The sequence below is a fragment of the Athene noctua genome, chromosome 1 (genome assembly GCF_965140245.1).
Source record: "Athene noctua chromosome 1, bAthNoc1.hap1.1, whole genome shotgun sequence".
NCBI classification, from domain to species: domain Eukaryota; kingdom Metazoa; phylum Chordata; class Aves; order Strigiformes; family Strigidae; genus Athene; species Athene noctua.
Genome location: NC_134037.1, coordinates 137,186,314 through 137,209,911, shown reverse-complemented (window position 1 = coordinate 137,209,911; position 23,598 = coordinate 137,186,314). Strand labels below are relative to the sequence as shown.

The 23,598-nt window shown below is 39.5% G+C and overlaps 1 protein-coding gene across 4 annotated transcripts in view; it reads right to left on the bottom strand.

Moving 5' to 3' along the window:
• The window catches only part of ZBTB20 (zinc finger and BTB domain containing 20), a 460,828-nt gene that overhangs the window by 222,079 nt on the left and 215,151 nt on the right, over nt 1-23,598 (bottom strand). Inside the window, exon 5 of one of the 4 annotated variants that reach the window (XM_074897465.1) lies at nt 15,608-15,671. The exons of the other annotated variants lie outside the window; for them this stretch is intronic. The gene's annotated coding sequence lies outside the window, so the exon portion shown is untranslated. The remainder of the gene's footprint in view (nt 1-15,607; nt 15,672-23,598) is intronic. 4 annotated transcript variants of the gene reach the window in all.

The window sequence follows — 23,598 nt, the reverse complement described above, 5'->3', positions numbered from 1 at the left end:
AACCGCAAGATCAAACTCAGTCTCTGCAGAGCAGCCGTCTGCGAAGGAGCATCTATCAAAGACTCTCTCCTTAGAATTCCAAAACAGTTTTTTCTTACTCTCTCAAAGCTGTAGAAAGTCATCTTCCTTTCCTTTCCAGTTTCAGCTCCTGACTTCCAGCACTGCCGGCCAGGCCGGCACCCAATGCACTCAGCCTCTAGCCACTGTGGAATTTCTCACCCTGGCACCACATGCCCAGCTGTGCTCAGGGAAGTGGAAAATCTGACAGCATTGTCTGAATGACACAGCTTAGCTTGGGATAATTGTCCCTCACAGTTCCTCTGTCAGTGAATATTATCACATTCCTCTCCCAGGAAGGCTACTACACCTTTCATACTCCTCTGCTCCCAGCCACAGAATTCCTCTTTGCCCTTAAAGCAGCAGCTAAATATGTTATTATGTAAGAAAAGACTTAAAAATCTTGTGCAGATTAAAGCTGAGATCTCCGTAACTGTACCTGTTGCAATAAGTTCTTTGTGTGACATAAACGTGGGAAGAGGAGGAAAAGGAAACAAAAAGGTATCTATGTTTATGTAACACAAATGGATTATGTCCTTCATGCCTTAAAATCCTTATTTTGTAAATACAACATATAGATTACACTTGTGTTAATGCTGGAAAGAAAGATTGCTATTACACTACCAACGCTTTGGTGTAAATTTTAAGTGAAAACAGAAAGAAACACTGTGCAGCAACTCACAGCCAGGCACCCACCTGGTACAGACACACAACAGATCCCAGTACAAGGCATCATTTTCATCGCAGATCCGTACTTTCTACCTTCAGTTCAATTAACATCATTCATCACACTGAGCCTTAGTATCTATCTAATCTCCTTGGAAAGCTACTGCTACCATTGTGCCTGTGCTCCTCTTGACCTCCAGTGCCTCCATCCCCCTGCCCCAGGGAGGCAGAGCACATTGCTGCCCCAGGATCCTCTGGGAGAGTGGTGGAAAAGCACAGAAACAGCCCAGGGCTTATGTGTTTCAGGTTAGTACCCTGACAACTTCACTAGCCAGTTTTTCTTTCAGATGGATGCCATGCATTTATTTTTTAGGGACACAGAACCGAGAAAAGATGCCAATGAAGATGCTCACTCCAGTGGGGCAAGGGCTGCACTTTCCAAAGTTCTCCACTGATCTTCCTCCCCTTCTTCCTGTTCTCCGCCCCAACCAGTGATGTTGTATCTGATTACTTGCAAGTCACTGCCTTTTTTTTTTTTTTTAGAATGCTAGCCAACAATTAAACATTCATTTCACTGGAGACTGTCAAACCCAAAGTCATGACTGGAAGGACATTCTCTCTGCTTCTTCCATTTCTTTTGCCACAGGTAAAGGTGCCATTGTTATTCAGAGGAGAATAAACAACATTCCTACTTTACACAGAGAACTTGAATGACAGTTTCTCTGAGCAATTTTCCACCCTCATATTTGTGCATGCTGCTGTAACGGCAAGCCTTGTGCTGATCTCATCTTAACGTTTTTAGATGAAAGCTTATGTTAATAGAGCAAATTAAGCTACGCAGTTTCGCGACACTTTGGGCTGGTTCCAGGCCAGGCCTGATCACCCATCTGAAATGGAGATGAGGCAAAATCAAAATAATTTAACAAAAGCCACTCAAGTATTCCACTGGTACCTCAAGGTAATTTTGGTGATCCAGAAAACACAAATAAATAGCTGATGGACAGTTGCAGGAAGCAATGGTGTTGGTGATACGTTCAGTGGTGCTCTTTCTTTTGATTAAGTAGAACAATATCCATAGTCTATATCTCTTTCAATAGTCCCAACAAGTCTCCCCTCCATTTGTTTCTACACAGAAGTGTAGCCCAGCTATTCATTTATCAGTATGTCTCTTCCAAAAATCAGTCACGATGTGAGGTGACTGGTACCTTAAAAACTGTGATAGAGCACTTAAAATGGAGTCGCACAAAATCCCTAGGTATTTAATGAAATTTAGGCCAAAAGATATATAAAACATGCATAAATAATACATGTATTTAGTGAAATAGATGCCTTTTCCTTATATATTTTGTATGTTATGAATTGAAAGAAATGAAAAAACATGAAGTAGATACAAATACATGCACACACAGAGAGAAAATTATGTGGCCCTTTCTAGCATGAAAAGGAAATTATTAAAAGTTGGATAAACAACAACGGAGGATATGACAGGGGCAGCTGGAGAACCACACTGGGGGACAGAACTTCTAAGTAAATCCACACAAAAAAATGTCTCCCCTGACAATCTGTTGTTCTTCAAAGAGAATAATGATTCTAGAGATGAGCTTGCATTTGTCTTTGGGTGTCACAATAAATGCTAAGAAAGCAGCTGAATGAGAGTTATTATTTCTTCTGAGCAATGAAGGATTTGGGTAGACTGTCATAACACCAGCACCCGCAATCTGAGGGCAGATACAAAGCAACAGCAAGCTGGAAGGAAGCTCGGAATCTGTCTTGGGCCCTGGGAAAGGAAGATGAAAGAGGCCATGGGGCAAAGTGGAGATCTAAGAAAGGTAGATCTAAGCACCACAACTGCAAGGCAGCTGTTAAATCATGAGGGAAGGAGAAGCATTTTGAGAAAGTGATCACAGGAGGCATAATGCTTTCCAAGACCAACAGAACATAAATGTATGCGGATCAGTGGAGAATGTGCTCCGCAGAGGCCCACGCTGGAATAGCTCAGCTGGTTTGGGGGTACTGGGGCTGCATCAAAGCCCTCACCCTATTCACACACTTGCTACCTGGAGCACAGCAAAAAGGACCAGTAACCCCTCGGTGCTCAAAAGTATCAACAACTACATTATGGGCTATCTAATCCTCCTCCTCCTCTAAACGAATGTGCTGGGCAGAATATAAATCCAGCTCTACCTCTGAGTGACAAGATGCTTTTCCAACTGGCCTGATGATGACTCTCACAGCCAGATGTGCAATCTACCCTCTGCCTCCCTACTGGTTTGGACTCATTGCCTATATATTCTAATACCCAAGACTACAAGAGATAAAAGAGAGATTCCTGTTTGACTGTATAAGACAGTATGTTACAGACAATAGGTAAGCCATGTCCTTGCACCTGCTGGGTTCTTGCACCTTCACAGAACTGGCCCTTTCCACTGCACACTCTTCCCTGTAGTGCCCCTGTATGGAAGGAGACAACTGTAAATGACACAAGAAGTAGCCTTTAAAGCCACTGTATAGCAGCTGGGGAAAAAAAAAAAAAATCACAAACTCATCCAAGGAAGTATGGTGCATCCTGTCCCACTTGGTCAGAGTGCTTTGGAGAGCTGGTGTCACACTGCTGAGGAACCTGTTTCATTATTTGCTAACTTCAATGGCACATCTGAATATCTTTGTTTAATCAGAACTAACTCCAACATGGACTGTGGATTGTGTTACGAAAGCATAAAAATATTTTTTAAATCCACAGCCCTGCCTCCCGCCCCCATACCATTCTATCAAAACATACACAGGAAAATGTTTACAAGTAATAACCTTCTCAGCCAGGCTTAGTTTCCTGTATATATTTCAAATGCAATGTCTCAAGAATAGACACACACACAAAAATCTAAGAATGCAGGTGGGGTCCTCACAGCCCCGAGCAAATTTCAGATGGGAACCATGTGATCACCTTATATGTTGGCTTTGGTCTTTCAGTTTGCCCCATGACAGCTGGGTTATAAAATGAAGTTCAGACTGAAGCTGAATGAAGGAGAACCACACTGGAGTGCAGCTTTTTCTGTATGTGAAGTTTCTCACAATTAAGGGGAACTCAGAATCAGAGTTTAATTTGGCATTTTCAGAGCTGAGATTTCTTCATTTCAAGGACTGAGCTAAGTCTGCAAATTTCAAAGTATGTAGCACACTATAAAAAACAAGAAAATGGAGCAATCACCAAAAGAGAGTCAAGTGTTTAAACTAGGACAAAGTAATAACTGACACGGAACTGGGACTTTCCCCCTGTTTTCACTCTCACAATCCTGTGGTAAACCATTTCACTTTGTCTTTGGTTTAATTTAGGAAAAAATTATTGAAAACTCTCATGCTCAGAATGAGTATATATTAATCTTTTGTTCTGAGTAATAAGGTGCAAAGAAATGTAGTCCTGGCAGGATACTAATTTCTGATGTTGTCAATTAAAAAACTTCTCCTGGTGTTTTGAATGGAAAAATCTCTCAAAGTGTTTTTATCGAAGCACCCAGTTCCAAGTCCTGGATTATTAGGTTAAGCTCCGTCAGCAGAGAGACCAATATAAATGCTTTTCATACCATCTGCGTCGATGCCTTGACAAAAAAATAAAGAAGAGGATAAAATATGTAGGTTCAAAACTCTGTGATTTTAACCTGTTTCCCTTTAATATAAAGCTAGGAAATTCAGGTTCTAAAAATATAAAATGAAAAACACGTGATTACTTTATTTTCTTTTTATCTTTCCTCAAAGCCTCACAGAACATTCAAACTCACCCAGTGTTCCCAGGACCTGATTTCTTTTTATATTTTAAAATCAAAAAAAGCAGCTTTAAGTAAGTGTAGGCACTAGCACATTATTTTCTCCACTCCCTTTTGCTGCTCTGGAAAGAGCTCGTTACACTGCATGCAGTTTTACCTGATGTTTATTAGAGTCTCTATATAATTACCAAGATTTTGATTTTCCTGTTTAAAAACAAATTAGAGTGGTGTGCAGGGCCTTGCAATATTAGGAGGCAACTCCAACAGCTAATGATGGAGGACAGTGCCTCAGCGAAGGCGTTAGTGATCCATCTGGCCAATTAAAGAGTAACTTAGGCAGAGCCCGATACTATTTCTCAATTATGGTGGCTATGACATCGAGCGTTGAGCAACAGTGAGATTTGGTCTGAAACAATAAAGTGACTCCACACAGAGAAAAATCAGAGAAAAGCTGCTGTAACCCCACAGCAGAGAGGAAAAACACTATCAGCCAGAGATGTACCTTGACTTACCAATGAGAATGTGGGCTGGACTTTAAAGAAAACAAAACAGTTCAGACATGAAACAAGTGCCGATAAAGTCTGTCTTCCTAGAGGATTGTGATCAGAGCCTGGGAGTGCTACACAATACAAGTACAATTATCACAGGTCTCTTCTCCCACAAGAAAGATAAAATTCTTGGTGAACAAAAGACAGCATGTGCTCTTCTGGAGCAAAGCCTGTACTGGCCAGCCAGCTGTCCTCTGGAGGCTGAACATGCTTAGCTGATAAGTTGTTTGTCTTTCCCTCAGCAGGGGCACTAATTTGAGTTTTTCTCCTCTCCTTAGATACCAGTTTTATGAAAAATGAACTATCTTTGCAGTTCTTTCCAACTTGGCTGAAAGTGATGGTCACACTTGACAGCTACGTACAGGTGGGACAGACAGGCATAGGGACAGATAGTCCCATGAACTTAGAAGAGACAACTTGGCAACAACTACTCCAGAAATCTGGGGTGTTTAAAATCTGGAAGTGGATTGAAGCTTTAGCTTAAGCCATACCTAAGATAGAGAGAGACCAAGGCCTTGTTCTGTTTACTGCCTTCCCATTTGAACCTCTGTGAGGTCTGACCATGTGCTATTTTCTCTTGTGGCCGTGACTGCAGGAGCAGGCAAGCAGGATTGGCAGAATTTGGACGTGGACACCGCACAGGACTACCTAATGTGTTTCATATCATAGACTATTTTAAAAAATTTTTTCTTTTTTCTTGTCTTGCATCTTCAAAAGCATCTAACTTGAACTCAGAAGTCAATAATACCATTTCTTCCTGTCCTTTCCCACCTGAGAGACTTCTGCCCACGCTTCTAGGAGGTTAGCACGTTCCTTCCCACAGCCAGTCTCCCATGCCAGCTTCTACTCATTCCTCCCATCTTCCAACTGTCACAGGAAAAGGAGTTAAAACCTTGTACTGCTTTCTGGCCAGTACCCTCTCAAGTACGTCACCCCTCCACATGCACGCACGAGCTGCACTGCCCTCCCTCAGGATGGTTCCACATATCTGTCCCTCTGAAGTTACAGAGATGGGAATGATTTTCTTCAACACGAAATGCTGTATAAAGAGTGTGGGTGGGAAATATGCAGTGTAATGGAACTGAAACCCCATAAGGGAAATCAACGCAAGCAGCTGCTGATACACTATTTACTTGGATAAATCATCCATTTTCCTCCCGGGCAAGATGACTTGAGGTATCACCTACCCGGGATGGCAAGTGCAAATATCAATAATAAATAAAACTATCTGAAGAAGAATTCTCACTGTAATGGGTTTTGTAGAGAACTAAGTTTCAGTTAAACTTAATCCTTGCTGTCTTCTGTGTCTCCAGCAGCAGAAACATCTGGTCGGTTTTAGATTCCCCTTGGATTCCCAACTTCAAAGGGAGTTATAAAGAATAACAAATACATGTACTGGCACTGAAAAAAAAAATTAGAGCAGCAGGAGAGAATGGTAAAATTGTCCTTATTTGACTGCTAGTGACAGGCGCCACAGGCAGAACTGTGAGAAAAATCTTAACAGCTCAGGCAAATGAGCTTTTTTTTTTTAATGACTGGCTCCCTCTACTAATGACGCAGAAAATCTATGGGATCTGCCCCATAATGGCAAGAAGCACACGTGCCAAGGAATATGCATGTGAGTGTATGCTGAAAACAGACTTCAAATCAGATATGTACTAAATAATAGGCAGGAAACAAGGAACTAAGTTTTGTTCCCAGCCTTTTCATTAAGAGTGCCCTGTGTATATCGCTGGCTAAATTAAGGGGGTTCACTTTTTTTTGGCTCTTTCAAGTCAGTAGGATGTTGTAAAGTATGGTCAAAAACAATGACTGTCATATGCACTTTTCAAATCCTACTTCAAAACCTCCAGGAACAGGGGTAGGTAAGCAAACACAATAACAGATGTCTGCGGTGCTCTGTCTTTCCTTTACTCTCTGGTGGCTGGAAAGTGAATGCCATGCTCCTTTTATGAATGCAGCACTATCAACAACAACTTTGGACATGTTTCTGCCCTTGTGTGCAATGAACAGAAGCTTCTAGCTTCACGCTGATCTTCTGAATCAGTGCATTCATGAAATAATCACACCCCGTTCCCCACTTCACCCATGCAGCATCAGGACCTCCTTTATTCTTTTTTGATCCTCGTGTTTTACAGAGGATTAATAAAATAAATGTAACATGAAGGATGTGTGAGAATGCAGGAACCTGTGTGAAGCCTCCTCTCTGCTAAACATTAAGTCTTGTTGTATGAACATTAGCACTTGTATGAACACTAAACTTGTTACCCTCTTTCATCCAGACTATTGACTTCTAAATGCCTGGCATCATGTAATGCAAATTTACAAGATGGATGCCAGGGAGGAAAATTACAGAATAGGCCTTTGCAAATAGCATTAAAACCACAGCCATCCCTCTTTCAACCTCCATTTACAGAGAGTCCACAGAATGTACGTTTTGAAGGTGGTCATCAAATAAATTCCAACGATTCCTGAATCAGAGACTGATCAGTTGTGGATATTTGATGGGACAAGAAAAGCTGTATTTGGCAACTAAATTATTTGTTGTAAATAATTCATTCAGCTCTGTCGCTGGAGTTGCAACTTGACTTTTTTGATGACCTTATTTTGCCTTATTATGTCATGAGGTAAGCAGCTTCCCATTGTTTCATCTTTAAAGATATTTCAGGATCTCTTAAATGCCCCATATAACAGCAAGATCATATCAAGATTTTCTCATAAATACAGCAGTCTCGTATTTATATCAGAACTTTCAATCATAATAACCCTGAATTCTTATACAGTGTAATGATCAAAGAACCTCTGCAACAGGCTCCTTACTGAAGCACCCTATTCCCAAATTTATTTCTCACTAAGTATTAGAAAATAGTAAGTGAAGATGTTTTACAAACTGCTATAGAAATAGGAATTAAATAATATATCGTGAAATTTGTCATCCCTGAGACAGAAATCAGCAATTTCTGAAGCTCACTCTGCAGCATTACTAAACAGTTAAATCTGAAACGGGAATCCAAAATTAACCTGAATGCACAGCAGAGACAGGATGAGCCAATTCTACGTCTGGTGTCCTGCTAATGGTTTTGTGGGAGCCATGGTGGGATAAACTCATCCCTTTCGCCCAGGAACTATGACAATGCTACATGCAGTAGGATCTTTAGTGACATCAGACTGTCGGGACCTGTGAAAAATAATACTTTTGGAAGTGCCACCATCCACGATGTACTGATGCAAAACTAACTTCTGGGAAAGTCTCTTGACTTCTTGACCTGAAGACCTTTGACTCTTGAGGCCTGCCTTCTTAGTAGGGCTCTATTACCTGTATTGCCAATACCCTCCTATTAGGAACCCCTTCAGATCAATGCTTACAATCTCAATTTTCCAGCAAAATGGCCCATTTACCTCTAGAGATGGTAAGGAAAGAGAAAAGAGAATATCAGGAAATCTTGGGGTTCCCAAAACTCATACTCCAAAAGAGGATTCCTTCAAGTAACACTTACTATCAAATTAACTTCAGAAGTTTTCTGATTTCTGTATTTGTGGTCAGAGCAGCCGTACTGGCAGTGCTGATTCTGGGCTGAGAGCAGCGCAGGCTGCAACATTTTGAACGTCAGTCACGGGTTCTAACTGCATCCAGGAGTTTGAACAGAGAAATTTCCAATATGGACTTGATCCCCAGCCTGCTAAAGCCAAGGAGAGAATTTAGATCAGGGCTGATATACGTTCCAAGGAAACTTCATCTTTTTTCCACAAGAAATGCAGTCATACCTCCTGTCTATACCCCTGAATCTTCACTCCTGTACCCTGCAGAAACATTCTTGACTTTCTGAAGACAGACTGGCAAATGAGTATCAGACAGAAGTCAAGAACTAGAGAGCTGTGTCAGTATTTGACTGTTACAAACAGTGAGGGAAAGAAAAGGTACTGAATGATAAGGGGAGGCAGAATAGCTTTCTCTTTACATCTAGGACAAGTTTTTAGCAATACAAATCTTTCCAGTTAAATCGTATCTCTGAGTTTGATGTGCTATTTATTAAAGGCAGTAGCACAACAAAAGGGACATACGCTATCAATCCTGGGACTCCAGCTAACAAACACTTCAGTTGCATCTCAGGATTTTTTCCAAACACTTTTAGAAGTAAGTTTCTTTACATCCTGTTTACAGCACATTACACTCTCCTGTGACTAGAGCTGGTAGACCAGATCCTGCATGGTCTAATAGTTTCTTGAGTACCTTTCCTGTCCTACACGTCTGTAAGCATTCAGGCACAATGCAGCAATTGAATATAACCACTATAAAGTCAGTTCAACTCCTGGCCAACCCTCAGCATGCACATATACATTTGCAAAGCATTAATGGCATAGTAAGCTAAAAACAACCATCCCAGTAATATTAGCCAGCTAGGCAAGATCTACAGATGCTTTCTGTTTGCTTGGGATATTTTACTGCTTATATTATTACCTTTTTGATGTGTGCTGCTCCACTAGCATGCAGGAAATACTGTGAGCATGTCCACAACATAAACGTATTTATTTATTTATTTATAGAGCTCTGAGGTGGGGGAGCTTTTATTTTTATCTTTTTTTTAAGGCCTAAACAGATCAATATTCCAGCTCTTCACGTCCAAGACCAGTGCAAAATATATTCTTCAGATCAAATAAGCCTTTTTAAGACTAAATTCAATTTATACTGATACAGCAGGTTACATGCTTAGGCACGTAAAAAAATTCTGATGAATGCAGGAGACAGCTGTTGGACAAAGCATCTTACTGCCTGTCTTGTCACAGGCCTGTAACTGAGAAATATTGAACCAACTACACTGTTGTCCAAATACGTATTTATTTAAAAGCAGCTTTTCTGTATCACAAAATACTCCTTTGCAGGTTTGAAAAACAGAAACAAAAGGTTAGGTAGTCTAATGAATGGAAAAGCTTTTCAATTTGTATTACTTTGTCGTCTTGTGTTTGCTTCTGACTGGAGTGAGAATCCCAAAGTTTGCAGAGCCACAGCTTCCCCCGAATGGGTAATTGGACGTTGACTGCTCTATCCCTAAGTTACAAAGGTTGCAGTGCTGACATTTTTAAGGAACACGACATTGTTTTTTCTAGCCAAATTTAAGGAAGCCAGATCTCAATAACCAAGCCATCACATGAGCAGGTTAGTATCTCAGTCCCTGTTCAAAAAATAAGAAACATTGCCCTGTTGAGGCAAGGTCAGATGTCTCACATTTTCCAGCAATAGGGCAATCCTTACCTGTGTTCTTTGCTCTTAATCTTGCCCTACTTGTCAAAGACACTGCCCTTAAATTCATGTTTTTCTTTTGTAGGGTGCTCCCGCTGAGACAGATTTAGGCCAATCCTGAAGAATTTAAACATAGCCAAAACCATAATCTAAAGCAATATGCTTCCAAGGCATATATCATATTGTGGCCCTTGGACAAGACTCTGCCAGAACTTTACTATTTAAGTATAGGTTCTACATGAGAATAGAGAGGCAAAAACTTATAATACATTAGAAAAAAAAAAAAAAAAAAGAGAGAATGTTTTGGGTATTATACGAGTCAAGGAAAGACTCAAAGCAATAACTTGAAAGGTCCCTGCTAAGGGAAGGTCCCTTGTAAATCAAATCCAAGAAACAACAAAAGGAAGTGAACACACAAATATTAACTGTATAGGCTTTACACTATCATTATATTCAACTGTTTGATTACTTTGCAAGAAATTGCACCAAGATAGGCACCCAGGATTTGAAAGGTTTGGTTCATAACCAGTCCACAGAGAAGGAAACCAGTGGAGCTGAAATGGTATTAAAAGCTTCCCAATTTGCTGAGCAGAAACCCAGAATATATTTCCAGGGATGAGCTACATATAGTTGCAGAGACAGATTCTGATTAACTGTTACAGAGATAGAAAGACCCAATATAACAAGAAAACCTCAGTATTGTCTAAGGGTCCTCACACATTTTAAAATTTTTATTGATTTACTAGAATATGACAGATTTAATAGATTTTTTTACAACAGATTTAGTAGAATTCTGTCTCCCCTAAGTGCCACCTAGAAGAGCTCAAACACAACCCAAAATTCCTGCTCTACAAGATTGCTACAGACTTTGAAATTTGCTTTAGTTTCACAGTTGAATTAAACACTGAATTGCAAAGTTGCCCATGAACCAAAAATTAATAAATAATTTCAATCAATTGAATGTTTTGTTTTGACAAAATAATTTTGTTTTGATTGTTACTTTCAGTTTTGATTTAAATTTTATATTAGAACATAGCTTACATTTTTGAAAGAAAAGTTTGAAACAAAAGCATTTCTGTTTTACAAATGCTGAAAAGCTTTATCTGGAAATATGAATAATGAAAATAAGTAAGAGTCCTAGAAGTATTTTATTTTTTTGTAATGAACCAGTACTTCCACAAGAAGAGAATACCACTAGCTATTGTTTTAGTGCTTCTAGTCCTGACCTTGTGTACTCTTTGGTGAGCCTTAGAAGCCTGTAAAACCTCTGCAATGCTATCAATAGATCAGTGACAATCTAATTATTATTAATAATCCAGCTGGTATGTTGTTCTTGTCCAAGGAGCTTCACTGGAGCTGGTTCATTGGAGCTTACCAATGTATGAAAGGTAAGAGGCTTTTTCAGACAGTCATTTATGTAATAACTAAGGCACGTCTTGCTGGGTCAAGTACTCTTTAATTACTATTGCCATTTGGGAAAGTATCAAAACCAGTTCTGAGCCGGATAAAGCTGCAGACTGAAAATCACAGAGAGTCCTACAGAAGAATCTGGAGGGAGAAGTGAGGGGAATGCTAGTTGTTTCTGCTCTGTCCCTGTAACCTTAAACTTAACTGGTAATGTAAGAGCAGTTGAAATTAGTAAGGCATTTAACATCGAAGAATTCCTTTTTCTTTAACCGTTTGCTCCAGCTGCTAAGAAGGCTCTTGATCACTGCTCATACATTTCCAAATTAATCAAATGCAAAATACCATGAAGTCACCTGAAACTTGACTGAAGATGTGAGACAAACCCTGGCTTACACCAGGAAGAGTTCAAGGATTTCACCTAGATCAGGTAGCAGCAGCAAGAGTGCCAACATATGAAACTATTCACTTAGGAAGACCAGAAGGAGTGCTGAAGCACAGCTAAGCCTTTAACCATGAGAGCACCCAGTGACTGGCATCCCCTGGCTATTTCAGCACTGAGATGCTTTATGAGAAGTCATTGTCTCCCATGTCATTCAGTGAAGGGTTTTTTGTAACCCGGACAGAATATTAGTAAGAATCAAATAATTTTTGTTTCTTATAAAGTGAATTTCTGAACCCAGTGCTTGGAGCAGAAATCTGAGGATTCAAACAACTGTACTGCTTAGTCCCCCACAAAAGCATTTTCTAACTGGAACTTGAGCCTACCTACTGTGTTGGATGCCACACTTCTCTAAGCAAGGTTGGGGAAAGTCTCAGGGAGAACTGCTGGGATTACCTGACCTGTGGGGTTTTTTTAAGCATTAGATTTGGGGAGACGTATTTGGGAAGAGATAGTGTGGCTAATATAAAAGAAGTTTGGATTGCATATCTTTACAAATAGTTTATTACCATATAAGAGAAATACAAAGGCTTGTTCAAAAGCCTAAACAATTATGTGTAACAGCTTTTCCTGCTGCACACCAGCAGACTGTTCAATTTTTGTTCTGCATACTGGGCCCATGTACTGACACCTTCCATGATGTGAAAGGAGTTGAATGCTCTCTCCTTCATCTTGTGTGTGGCTTCAGCTAAGGCTGTCTAACTCCTTCCTAGCACTAAGATTTCAGAACCTAACTGCCCAAGGAAGATGACTGACTCCTGCACTCTTCAGAAAATAAAGATTTAGAGATCAGAGGAAACAGAAAATACCCAAATGCCTCAGCATCCTCAGTGCTAGCAGTGAATGATCCTCAGGCTTAGATGCACATTAGGTGAAAAGTTTGTGTTTCCTAAACACAGTGCCTCTTCCCAGTGAGAGACTCTCAGTAGTCTACCACCAGCTTCCTTCTCCCTTAGCTGCTCTTAGTTATTAAAACTAATAAAAAAAACCCTCCCTCTGCTAAGCATCCCTCCCCTCTCCTCTCCTCTCTCACTGTTCCTTGTGTCTCCCTTCATGCCTCCCAGGGTTTGTTGTTTTTAAGCACTAATACCTGGTCTCTGGGTTTTTTTTGTTTTGTTTTGTTTTTTTGTTTTATTTTTGTGTGGGTTTTTTTTGGTGTGGGTTGTTTGGGGTTGGTTTTTTTTTTTTTTCTGTTTGCTTAAAGCTCCGTCCTCTAAAAGCTAATTTGGAGAAAACTGGCTTTCTCTAGTTGCACCATTGTTCTTCTCAGGCAAGATCTATTTCAGATGTTTCTATTTCAAATATTTAATGACAGACCTATTCATACAAAGATATGCCAACACCACTCCCCTGTCTCTTTGGCATGATGCAGAGCACAGAAAGTTTGTCACAAGATACAGTTAGTCAATAAAATCAAGTTCTGACTTATAGACAGTATGTAGCTGACTCCATACGTTGCCACATTTCCCAGAAGCAAAAGCCTGACAGAGAGCAGTTTCAAGGGAGGCCCCACAGGACAGATGCATCCAGTTAGCACTACCACAGTGGACCCTGGCTGGCTTCCCTTCCAACAGGACCCGGAGAGAAGTCAACAACTGTACCAAGCCTTGCAGAGTTAACTTACTTTTGGGGTCTTGTCTTCCCTGCAATGCCATTTGAAAGTACAATGCTAATGTTGCCCCCAGCATGACTCCCACCCACAACAGAAGACTCTTGCTCAAACTAAGCACTATTTTAACTTGACTCTTTGGCCTAAAAAAAAAAGATTATAAGTGGCAGTCCGTGTGTTGCAGTTACTAGTGTCAGTAACACAGTGGGAACTCAGAGTTCTCTAGTTAGGTTTAAAGTGTTGAGCTAAGGCCCTGTCTTGCAACTGGGGTTTAGACTAAAAACACACAGCCCTTATACCCAGTTATCTGCTTTAAGCTCATGCAGATAGCAGGTGACAGTCTGACACAAATGATCAATCTCCTCAGCCTCTGCAGTACATTGCTGACAAATACATACTTCAAGTTTGCAGAAGAAACCACAAGTGTACCAACCAATTTAGGACAGAGAACCCTTGCAAACATCAGTCTACAACACTGTTGTGATAAACTGATTCAAAACATGTAAAATAGTACCGGTTTTAAGTAATTTTTCCCATACCTTTGCCTGCCCAGGCTATCATTTGGAACAAGGGGGGCTTTCTGCAAGTACTTTCGAGTCACTGTCTGCGAGACACAGAACAGCTGCACCAACAGCCAACTCTCACACGAACACAGCATGATCAGATTTTACCTCTGTCTGAACTGCAGACCTTAAATATATATGGACAAAAATATTTTAAGGCACATTGTGGCATGTGAGAGCAAGCTAAGGTGTCCATATCGACAGTGTCTGTGTGGCAAATCCAACCTCTTGCATCTTGACTCTTACCCACATAAACCCTCTCTTCGCTCTCATAAGCTGGCATGAGATGAGCAAATCGGAGGACAGGCAACTAATACAAACCACCACAAAAGTGGCCATATTGTCATCTGAACATCTCATGCTCTAGTTTATTTACAGTCTCCAGGGCTGTAATCCCAGCTGGTAGTTTTAATTAGTAGTGAATGTACTTTCACAACAAATTGGACCTTCTCCTTCTTGGGCATCAGAGATCCCTTCCACAGATGACTGTGGAATATGAAGAGACAAATTTGGGGGACGTCGGGCAGGCAGTTTTCTCATATCACATATCTGAAAAAATACCATCACTCTCTGGCTCACAAGAGGACTTGGCAGCAAGTCAGACTATTTTGACTACCCAGAGGACTCTTCCCCCAGTGCCAGAGTAGTAAGAGACAGGCATCATGGAAGCTTGTAACACAGCATAAACTAATGCTATTTAGAAGTCAATACAAAATTGTGAACTACAAGGCCAGCTGCAGGGGCTGTGTTTTGCTTATGGGTTTTAAGCCAAAGCATGGGATAACATGGCAAGCATCACCAGAGTATGTACATATCTACTCTTCTCCTGTTATCGTTTAAGGGTAGCTTTGCACCTTCTGTAGCCATTAGTAAATGCATTACTACATTACTATCAAACTGCAAGTGTAGCAGGGGTTTAACTGCCTTTTTCCTCTAGCTGCTTGGGGATTTTTCCTTTCTTGGCCATAACCAGTTGCAACCAGTTGTGAATAAGTTGTTATCCCTCTGTGCAACTCACAGCAACTAAAAGAAACCAGTGTCATTATGCAAGTTTCAAAAAAAAAAAAAAAAAAAAAAAGAAAAAAAAAAAGTTTTGTTTTATGGTTAATTATCCATGGTCTATTTACAAAATAAATCAACCCATTGTGCACCACCAGGATTTGTGGCCTCATTTGAACTTTGCTTTTCATTAATCACTTTAAAAATAAAATCTAACTAGATTTTTTTTTCCTTTTTGGTTTATTACTTGCATCTGGATATAAATTATAAAAATGGGGAGAGAACAAAGTATGGATTATTCACCCTCAGTTTCATGACTTACATGATCTCAGTCTTGTCTTTCTCCACGTGCCTAAACAGATGCACAGTCCAAAAATTCCAACATTCTGTAAGAAATGTAATCACAAGAAGATTGAAATATTTTTTAAAATCAAACTTTGACTCATTTCAAAAAAAAAATGTAAAAAAAGTTTCCCTTAAGAAACAAAAAGGTGGGCAAACATTTACAAACATATTTAAGCTACTGTAGGAGGCCAATAAAATTAGATATCTAAGTAATACACGAAAGTTTGTGAGCTCTGAGTGCAAGGCTATTTTGTTTAGACAAAACCTACTTGCAGGCAGGCTGGAGAAGGCAGAAAATGGATAGCTGATTTCTTTACAGTGCTTACAATTTATACAAGAAAGCAGAAAATTTTTTTTTCCCTGAAAATGTTTTAATTATATAAGATGTTTAGACTTGTCCCCATGTGATGACATAGAACTACTGAATTTCTGAAAACTAGCCAGTGGAGAGGCAGGCAAAGGACATTTTTAGCTGATCTGTTAAGAAACTAACTGTATTAATACTTCTTTCACACTCCTCTCAGCTTCAACTAAGAAAATTTGAACAACTTATTTGTTTCCACTATGGACTCTTCAAGTAAAACTACAACATAAGAAAGGCTTCTAAACAACCACAGTAAAAGCGTGTCTAACACCAGGACATCAAAATGCTGCCCCCCCGCCTTTTTTTTTTTTTTTCATTTACCAGTCACTCTTAAGCATTCTTTGCCTTCACTACGAGGAACAGAAAGTCACAGAGCTCCACGTAATCACTAATGAAATGCTATAGAAAAAGCTGTGCTGTCAGTAGGTCAAACAAATGTGGTTCTGCTGCACTCAAGACTACAACTTTTTACTTCAAAGCTCCTGAGCTGGATGCAAGTATAAAGACAACTGAACACAGCCAACAGGTATCTTTTAGAAAGCGAGATGAAGAGTTGAAGCTAAGACATTAGATCATTAATACTACATATTATTACTAATAGGAGCTGAGGAAGGTAATTTTTGGTTGCCTGTTGGTGTGAAATAGAACCGTAGAGATTTGAAATGTTTAAAGAAACCCACTGCCTCCTTCACTTTGCAGATGGCTGAGCTGCTTTAACTTTCATTTCCAAAAGTAAATTAGCTCCTACGTAAATGAAAGTAAAAACTTAAAGCTGCCTCCACCTGACTGCAAAGCACAGCAGCCAGTCTGGGAAAGGAAAGGATAGGCCTTCAAAGAAAATAAAAGCCTTTTTAAGTGACTCCTAATATGAACGCCTGCCCTTGCAGCAGCGAGCTGTGGCCCTACAGACGCTTTCCATTATAAATGCTAAATTGGGAAATGTTTAACATTCTTTGTTTAATCTTTGCAGTATAAAGAGAAAACAGCTGATTCTCAGAAACACGACAGCCTGAGCAACTATTATGGATCTCCCTCTCTTCCTCAAAGCAGAACAGACCATTTCCACCCTCAGCAGCGACTGACACTTTTTAATCAGAAATGTACATTTAGATGGATCCCAGAAGACAAGACTGAAACTTTGTCTTTTTTTTTTTTTTTTAAAGTCATGTAAGGTGCCTAAGGCAACCAGTATGCTTAATAAAAAGTGTAAGCAGAAAAATAGTTTAAGAAATATATGTAGTGAAAACTATGGCCAAAGATGGTTTCAGATGTTTTCTGCACTGTTGTCTGCTAATACCTTTCCACAGTCTTTCCACAAAGAGCATTATTATTCATTTTGATTTAAAACATTATCAACTGAGTGTGTTGTTCTCTTGTTAACAGCACAGTCAAAGCAGTGAGTCCATCTATTCTGCTGCAACCAGTTACAAATAAATCAGCATAAAACTCAGGGACAAACAATCCTCTTTGCTGCTTACACAGACGAACTCTCCTTGTATCTTGTCTCTGCAAGAACTTCCCTAAAGGGGTGAGTTTCAACATGTGTCCTAAAAGCCAAATAAGTCAGAGGTTTCTTCAGTCAAAATTATGAAATAATATCCCAAATTGAGTCTCCACAGAAACTGAGCTGTTTACAGTTTTCTTACAAGATTTTACCCTGAAGCACACTTGCCAGATTATCAAGTCTAGTTTCCCGCTCTCTTTTTAGTACAGGTATAAAGGTCACATCCTAAAGAGTTGGTTTAAGCCTCCGCATCAATAAGGTGAAGAGAGCCTACCCATCCTTCCCACCCTAGCCACCAGTATTCCCCAGTTGGCAGCGATGAGACCAGATGTCCACTAGCAAATGAGGATGTGCTCCTTGCCCAAAGCGGATACGACAGACCGCAGGTACATCCTCAGCGTGGGGCTCACGCTGATTTACACACTCAGCCCAAACAGAGCCCTCTTTGTTTAGTGACAAGAGTAAAATATTAACCACTGTACAGAAGAAAGAGCAAGGTGTTGACCCTGCTCTAAGCACTGTGCCCATCCCTACACTGCTGGATTTCAGCAGTTCTTCCCTGTGGGGATCATGGCCCACCCGCATACATTGGGTTTAACAACAAAACCCAATAATATACATATTTTTGGATGTAAGAAATTAACCCTCTGCTTTGTTTGCTGTGAATGTGTAAGATAATTAATTTTGAAAACGAGGAGAGCAGGAACATTCAGTGTGACTAGGACTGATACTTTTGTTACAACTACTCTAAAAATACTGCTTCTTCATTTCTTAGGGACTTCTGTAAGTCAAAGAGACCTGTGAAACTACTGAAGGCACTAGCAGTGAATTACTGATTGTGAAGGACACAAAATTATCATAAACTTAAACCAAAGTGTCTGAGTTGCCAAAAACACTGTTCTGAGGAAGGGAGGGAGGAAACCTTGCAGAACAATTACTAGATAAAAAAGACTACTGTAGCTAATTCATCACATTGCTGGATATAGCAAAATCATACTAGCGAGCTATTTTACAAATATACCCAACCCCAGGCATGTGTCAAGGAAGAAAAATAATGAAATTTAAGAGTAAAAATTAATGTAGAGCTCTTTTAATTTTTGTTGTTATTTTTAAACCTTTAGGGTTCATATTTAACTTGTCCTCTAAAATAACAAAACTGAATTTAACAAAACTAAGGCACAAATCTTCATAGTGGCAGGACTCAAACAGCTTATGTTTAAAAATAAAATATCAGAGTCTTTTTAAGTTGTGAAATGAAGACTTATTCATTAAAACTGAATATTAACGTCTCATTTCAGAAACTGTTCAAACCATCCCTTTTGCCTGTTTGCCTATGAATTTAGGAAGACAGAAGTTTCACAGGTTGCATGTCTAGCATCTGGTCAAGTCAAATCACCCCCTCCTCCATAAATTAAAATTAGATTTTCATTCTGCAGCAAACACAAAATTCCATCATTCTGGTTGCTGTTCAACTGCATATATACAACCAGACTTTTAGCAGCAGGCATTTCCAAGGTTTTTCTTCTTGTTTAATTAGGAAATACTATGAAAATAATGAAATGTGTGTTTGACCATTAAGGAAGGTCAGTGCCTTGTTACAAGTCCACCCAAGCATACAAAGCAAAGCTGGGGACTGAAGACTCAGGAAGTTAGAGACAACCTAGTGACATGCAAAGAAACTTTGCACTAACTGAAAAGCATGCAGATGCCCTTAAGAGGGAAATTTGATTGTCCACTGTTAAAAGTTATCAGTTTTGTACACCTATTCCAAATAAGCCTTCTATTGTAATTGCTACAGACAAAAACACCTTCTATACTGAGAAGATGGGCAGAAAGTAATTTTCATTCAAATACGTATGAACACTCTTTTGATGAAGTTAAACACTGGAATCATTATTTATCATGCTCTCTGTAAAGCTACACAGTCTACATCTTCCAAGCATTTTATAAAGGGTTGACAGCTATTAGGGACACCAGGATAAGGGATCTTCAGGTTACTCTCCTCCACTGCATGCAACCATGTCATAAACTGCTATTGCTATGTTGATTCAACTCCATCTTACAACTATGTATTTCCAGGGCCTATTATTTCTATAGGATAGTCTTCCAGAATTTAATCCTCTGCTGACTAGAGTCCTCTCTGATTTCCAGCTAACATTTATATATGGTTGGTGCCGATAATTTTGTTTTGTGGCAATGCTGGCCTGAAGTTTAAATGATTTTTTTAACCTCTCCAAATAATTTCAACATCTTCTCCCTGTGCATTTATAAACATTAATAAAACAGCTTTAGAATATTTCTGTAGGGCACAATAAACCAAGTATCTACTCCTATAATCCCTAAGAGATTCTGTACTGAGACAGAAATGGAGGCAGAAGTTTTTGTTGCCCAGAGCCAAAGCAATGGCTGGTTTCAGAATCAGGCAGGGAATCCAGGTGTTTGAATACACTTTTGAATATATAGGTACTACCCAGTAATTTGGTGAAATATACAGCTTATAATACCTAATATACTATAAAGCTTAAATTATTCCTGTTTTCACAAAACCCTATTTCATTTAAAGCCTGTCTCAGGGATCACTGCTGAAATATTTCAGCTTTAACTATTCTTTCTATTATGCCTGAAGTGGGTATAATTCACACTCAGGCTCATTTTATGACTCCTTTCCAATGCCAGAAAAACACTTTAAAATAACTGAGAATCGAGCCCTACAACTTTATAATTGACCTAATAGACTCCTGACATAATGTCAGAAGAATTAGCATCATTACACTAGGGAAGAATCTGTCCAAGAATGTGCACGCAGACAAGAATGATTTCTAAAAGGCAAAAGAAAATAAAACCCCGACACAATGCTCACGACCACAAACAGGTCAGATCCTCAAGAGGATAAAACCAGGAATAAATTGGTTGCAATAAGTACAGGAATAATTTCTTCCTGTGATCAAAAAGTATGAACTTTTCATAGTATTGACTCTCCTCTTCCCTATTTTGAACTCCCTCAAATTCCTCATTTTTTATTCTTTTAGCAGGGTTATACATTTTTTGCTTGCATTTGACAGAAATTAATTAAAATATCCCAACGAATCCTAATCAAAAGGATCTCTATGGACATCAATCACTTAAATAAAAACATACAAAGTTCAGCGCAACTTAAAATTTCACGGGGCTTCTGCACTTGCTGCTGTTACACAGAGACCGACCTGACACTCATGTTAAGGTCAGGAGAGGAAAGGGAAAAAGCTTTCATTGTATACATCCAAAGTTTGCAGAGGGAGAAGAGAGAGGAGGAGAGAGACAGAAACACTGTGCAGAAGCCAGGGATGTTCCAGAGCGCACTGTGACAGGAAAATACTCAATAAGAATTCCTCCAGCCAAAACGAGATCTTAAATAGATCCATTGTTTTCCAGCCTGAAGTCCTTAAACAGGCTCGAAATTAAAGTCTGTGCTGTGGGCACCCGCTCGTTCCTTCCTTTCATCAGGATTTGCAGGTTTTAATACAATCTGTCGTGAGGAAAAACAGTAGAGCTGTACAGTCCAGAGAGGTAACAAAAGCGAAAGGCAGGCGAGAGTTACATAACTGGCTTTTTACATAAATATTACATTGAGAGATATTTCGCTTTTCAGAAAGGAAAAAGGATTAAAAAAAAAAAAAAAGTACAAAACCATGCCAGACAATTCAATCCAACCACCCTTCCTCCTTGTCCCTCTTTCACTTTGCAACATGCATCGAGTAAAGTTAAAGTGAGGTTTTTCTTTTCCTTTTTCCATTAAGACTAAACACATAACCAATTCAGCCTTAAACACTTCATAATAGTTTTGCTCGTATTACCTGAAAAGTGCACCACATCATGGAAGCTGGGAGAAAAAGTCTTATTTTAAAGCACAAGCAAGTCTGCCTTGCTCATCTGCAGCACAGGGCAATTAGAAATGACCATGGATGTTAAACTAACTCCCCTCTGTACAGTCTGAGAAAAGGGAAAAAAACTGCAAGTCTCCCCATCTGTTATTTCCTTTTTTTTTTTTTTTCTCCTTTTGGCTGTAGAAAAGCAAAATTATGCAAGAGCTTTTGAATGTAAAGCCTGTGTGCGCTTTTTCCCTTTTGTCTCTGTGTACACGGTATGTGATATTGCGTAACTGAGTACAGAGTGGGTGGTTAGCATTTACTATTGATTTACACTACTCCATGTAATGAATTCAGAACTCTGAGAGACACAGACGAAGAAATGCAGAGGGGTGAGATACAGATTTAAGGTATGAGTGAGGAGAGGCACCACAGAAAGAGGGAAGCAAAGTGTTTAGAAACAGAATTATGCCTTTCTGAACCAAACATGCTTTTCCCAACCTTCTCATTTTTTTTTTTTCCCTTTACTAGGAGAGTGGATGTTTAACAAAACCCAGGAACCTCTCCATCCAAAAGCAAGGTTTCTCTCCCACGCTCATGCCCAAATCCTATTAGGAACTACAGAAAAATATAGACTAATGCCACTGAGGCACTTCTGATAGGTATAAACATGCATAGGAAGCTCATATTCAGCCATGAGGGTCATTAAAGTTACTAAGAGGAATCTTTCTTTAGTAGTAATATACATCAGCTTTTGACTTGCTCCTTCAGGACTTACAGACTTGTAGGAGCACTGAAATCACAAGCACCGTGCACAGCATGTAACACAGAGCCCTGCATTTTTTGAGGTGGTAGGGTGACACAGGCATACTGGAATTAGAGACTGGAAACAAGGAACATTTGACCTATTTTGCTCACTCCTTAGGCCAGCCAAAATATCCCTGTTTTCTCTTGTACACAAGCACCTGGGGTCCTCCATTTAGACACAGACAGGCCCCTGGCTCTGTAACAAGAATCATTTTGAGTCAGTAAGGTGGAATCTTCTCATTCCTACAAGTGAATTCCCATCATATTTGCATACAAAGTGAGACATCGGTTTCCAAATTCTGCCTGCTCCCACTTCACACTATGTCCTACAAAGCAAGGAAACACCACCAGGCTGGCACAACACTGGACTGCTGGGCATCCATTTATTTATTCATATTGAGCTGGGGATTTTGCTAATAAGGTCAATGTGATTCTAAAGCATGTTAACATAGTTTCTAAAGCACACTGAAAGGCTGAAGACTAAATGGTTTATTACAAGCTACGGGAGACACCTAGCCTAGTATCAGAAATGCAGTATGCTGATAACCAAAGAAAAAAAAAAGAAAAACAACCCAAAAAAACCCCAACCAACTACCAATGCTCTTAAAGATTCTTTTGCATTATCTTTACTGGAAGACATACATTCTCCCATATTGCTTTCTTCAGATTCTATGTAATGGGCAACATGCTTTTTCTTTACAAGTCTGGCATCAGGCATTTTTACAGGTCCTAAATTAGCAAAGCAAGCAAATAATAAACCTCATGTTATAAGAAAGGTAAACACTCTTCTAAGGAAATTCCACAGATACACAATGTTATTGACTATTCCGCTGATTTTTTTCTTTTCCCCAGATCCACATCCAATAACATTAATTATGATACTACCAGATAGCATGTAGTCAGGATCTCTGTCAGGATGTTAGAAAAAGAAAATGGTAACTCAACTGTCTTGCATGTGCTTATGCATTTTGTTGCACAAAAGTCAAATTGTATGGAAATTACCCAGAAAAGTTTTACACAAAAAGTCATGTACAGCCTAACTATTCTGATTTGTTTTAAAATTAAACTGATCCTTAAGGGAAGAGATTAAGTCTTTATGAAGGGGAACCTAGGTGTGCAATCTGGATTAAGCAATCATTAATACACGCGCTCAGGAAGGTTTTTGTTGCTCAACAGGAGAATGCTGGGGGAAAGAAATGAGACACAGAAGACACAAACTCTACCATGTGGTCACTAGAAATGATGCTTCACAAACAAACTTTGAGTGATGCTATGCAAGGTGTCACAGGAAGACTGGACCATAGGACTGGCTTCTCAAACAATGAAAACCTGTACTCTTCTGAGTAGACTGCATGTGAAGAGGAACATATTTTTCAGCACCATTTACACACAAAATCAGTCTGGATGTTTAGTATGTCCTCGTCTTATGGGATGCATTCTAGAAGATG